Genomic DNA, 4,025 nt, shown 5'->3' on the forward strand with positions numbered 1-4,025 from the left:
CTCTCACTGCACCTCTAATCTCTCACTGCACCTCTCACTGCACATCTCACTGCACCTCTCACTGCACATCTCACTGCACATCTCACTGCACCTCTCGCACATCTCACTGCATCTCTCACTGCACATCTCACTGCACATCTCACTGCACCTCTATCTGCACATCTCACTGCACCTCTCACTGCACATCTCACTGCACCTCTCACTGCACCTCTCACTGCACATCTCACTGCACATCTCACTGCACATCTCACTGCACATCTCACTGCACCTCTCACTGCACCTCTCACTGCACCTCTCACTGCATCTCTCACTGCACATCTCACTGCATCTCTCACTGCACATCTCACTGCACATCTCACTGCACATCTCACTGCATCTCTCACTGCATCTGTCACTGCACATCTCACTGCACATCTCACTGCATCTCTCACTGCACCTCTCACTGGGCCTGCTCTTCTCCCTGGGCCCCTTGCTCTTACTCTTCCTCGTCCAGACATTACAGTGTTTGTCTTTTTCTGTTTCCAAAAACATCACTCCTCAAAGTCCTCCTTTTAATGTATAAGTGTCAATGTAACAGAAAAAAATAACCCCTGCCACTGAGTCTAAGCCAGACTGGAATCAGCTATGGTTGGCCCAATTTACCCAACATAAATCAGGTGTGTGTCAATTATTCAATTGTTTGTTTATTATCAGCTGAGATATATTGTTTTTGAACTGATATCATTGAAGAAGCCGAGGTTTTTATACTTTTATATTTTATATAATATCTAAGGTTTGGAATATTGTTTTTGCTATTGTGGGGTGGTGTGTGTTAACATTTGTAAATACTACAAAAACAATCCATAATTTTGTTGGGAGGTATAGCTTGTCTGTTAAGAAAATGTAAGCATTGTGGAAATGTGTTCACTGACTGCATATTGTGTGAAAACTGTATATTATTGCTCTTAATTCATTATGATAAGATTTCCTGCATACAAAATATATTTCTAAAAAGTGCACAGATGTGGAATGTGTCTTAGAATGCAATGTGGATTATGCCAGTACTTACAGAGACAGTGGTGCTTGGTGTAGGGGCACTGGACACTGCTGCGCTGGGTTGGTCAACAGCCTGAGATGTTTCCTGGAATACAAAATATGTTTCTAAAAAGTGCACAGATGTGGAATGTATCTTAGAATGCAAGTTTCTAAAAAGTGCACAGATGTGGAATTTGTCTTAGAATGCAATGTGGATTATGCCAGTACTTACAGAGACAGTGGTGCTTGGTGTAGGGGCACTGGACACTGCTGCGCTGGGTTGGTCAACAGCCTGAGATGGTCTCCTAGCCACACTCAGATTTGGCTTTGCAGCAGCAATGTGGGACCCACCAAATCTTGGTTTGGTAAACTAAAAAAGGGCAAAACAATTTCAATGAAAAGACAAATTGAATTGTAACAGCACATTGGCCAAAAATATAATAAAATGTAAAATGAGAAAATATCTATTGATCCTATCATTCATTATATAACTAAAGGACCTGCTTTCTTTCTTTAACTTATTTTTTTGTCTGTGTATTACCACACTCTACTACTTATACAGATTGAAATAAGCACAGTTAGAATAGAAAAATGTGTGGGAAGGTATTGCTAGAATGTGAGTATATAGTAATTTAACAAGTACCTTTTAAAAATGACTTAAAATCAAAAATAGTTTGCACATAGTTTGTAAGAGAAAGCGTTTATTAACAGTAATGAAGGTTACCCTTGAAATGGCAACAAAGCAGATTCATGATGACTTAATTAATAATACGTGTATAATTAATTGTGCATAAGTGGAATGTTACCTGAGAAATACAGAATGAAAGACGTAGCTTCAGTAGCCAGTTGGAAAAATCAAGAGAGATGCCATGAAGGACGTGAGTGTGCTTTAACCCATAATGGCAAAGCCCAATTAGAGAGGAAGAGGAGAATGCAAGAGCAGAGCCCAGAGAAGAAAGAGAGATCACATAGGTTACATTGTTCTTTCACCATTTTACTTGATCTAAACCAACCTGAGACAGTGAAACTGACCAATAAGCAGACTACAGCCGCCCCTGTACAAGGTGTCACAGCTGGCAGGTAGGTGTAAAAACATACCAGCCATTTCCACTGAACTTAAACCTTTATACTAAACGTATATTAAAACTGCAATTATATATATATAAAAAAAATGTTATTACCTTTGACAAACTTGGTATAATTTTAGAAGTAGGCTGGGGTGGGAGCTGACGCTGACTCTGCGCCATGACCTCCTGTGCTGGTCCAGTAGCGGCAGACTGTTGTTCAACAACCCTTGGTGCTTGTCCAATAGAGGCTGTGGCCTGCTTAAGACAACCACAAAAATACATAGGCTACAATAATTGTTGAACGAGAAGAATTTGTTCAGTAAATTATACATTTATAAAAAAATACAAGTTACATCTTTACATTGTTACCTTTTGAGTGTGAAAACCACATATGCACTTTGGGACCGCTCCGAGCAAGGTTGTCTGGCCGCGAGACTGCATCGGACATCTTTCAATCTGTAAACATTATCACACATATAACATAGAATACATGCATTTCTAACTTATCAGTATGAATGCCACATTAATTTATTGTAGTCTGTCATTTATTTTTATTCATGTTCTTTGAAGGGGAGATAAAAACTGTAAAATTAGAGATAAAGAGTGAGTAAAGTTTGTATCCTCCTTTAAAAGAACAAGAGAGGAACATTTCACACCTTCAAAAAAACATCCATTCACTCAACATCCCCACCCCCACTACCTCAAATCTCTGAATCTCCCAGTGCAAAAAAAAAGGTTTTTTTTTTTACATAAATAAACATAAATCTCAAATACCTGCAACATTATCTACATACATATCTATAAATAATGATGACATTGAATTAAATGATTAGGATTACAATTATTACATCATGCAAAGGTGACAAAAGCACACTCACCCTTTGGTACACGTCATGCCACTTTTTCTGTCGAGGAGCTGGCCTGTTACCCTCATTTGATGGCCAAACTCCTGTGCTGGCAAACTTTTTTAGCCTTGCAATCCAGTCAGTATCTGACATGGCTTTATGGGATTTTTTGCCAGACATTTTTTTGTTGGGGGGCTAACGGTTAGGTTATATCGTTTTGAACAAAACTACTATAATACAAATTATTTCTTTAAAAAAAGCACACACGATATTTACAATTATAATATATACAATTATATACAAATATAAAATTACATTGTCCGAAAATACAGTTAAAGTTACCGAAAAATAAGTTTCGCAGTCCTCCGTTAAAATGATGATGCCTGACCTCCGTGACAGTGATGCTCGACGTCTGAACTTTTTGACCTCTGACACGCCCCTCAGGATATGTCATTACTTCGTACACCTTCGGCTCAGTTCGGCAACTTGATTGACACTCGGCTAGCTTCCTGACTCCTCCTCCTAGCGGTGCTAAGCGTAAACGTGCCATCGACATTTCCTTGTACTCTGATTGGTCAAATGTCGAAAATGATAAGGAAAAAGTCAAGAATGGCGCTCTCTGATTGGCTGCAAATGTTATAATGTCGAGAATGGCGCTCTCTAATTGGCTGCAAATGTTATAGCGCGTCGACGTGATTGGCTGTGGCGTTCAACATTGTTCAACATTATCCCCATTTTGACGGACTATCCTTCGGCAGCTGGCGTTCAGGCTCCAGTCTCTTCGGGGGCGTGGGTTCAAATCCCACCGCTGCCAAGTCTACGTTTTAGAAGGCACTTGTGAAAAGACTGGAGAAGTGACACTGCTTGCTCCCAGTCTCTTCAAAATTCAGCCTTTTTTGCTTTCCTTGGCCGAACTCGGCGGGCTTCAGAGCCTGACGATGAAGGTCCACACCCAACAATTTCCCTATTTCTGAAATTTAATGGCGAGAAAATGGCCCACTAGAGTAGCCAAGCCGGGGTAGCGTGGCCGAGGGGTCCAAGGCGCTGGATTTAGGCTCCAGTCTCTTCGGGGGCGTGGGTTCGAATCCCGCCACTGCCA

General features: G+C 40.6%; 1 non-coding gene across 1 annotated transcript; it reads left to right on the forward strand.

Annotated features, from left to right (window-relative positions):
* Nucleotides 1-3,943: 3,943 nt before the first annotated feature.
* Nucleotides 3,944-4,025, forward strand: trnal-uag (transfer RNA leucine (anticodon UAG)). Its single transcript has one exon. It is a non-coding gene; the product is annotated as a tRNA-Leu (tRNA).

This window comes from Siphateles boraxobius, unplaced genomic scaffold (genome assembly GCF_051911475.1).
Source record: "Siphateles boraxobius isolate OS27281-9 unplaced genomic scaffold, OSU_SipBor_1 12, whole genome shotgun sequence".
Lineage (NCBI taxonomy): Eukaryota > Metazoa > Chordata > Actinopteri > Cypriniformes > Leuciscidae > Siphateles > Siphateles boraxobius.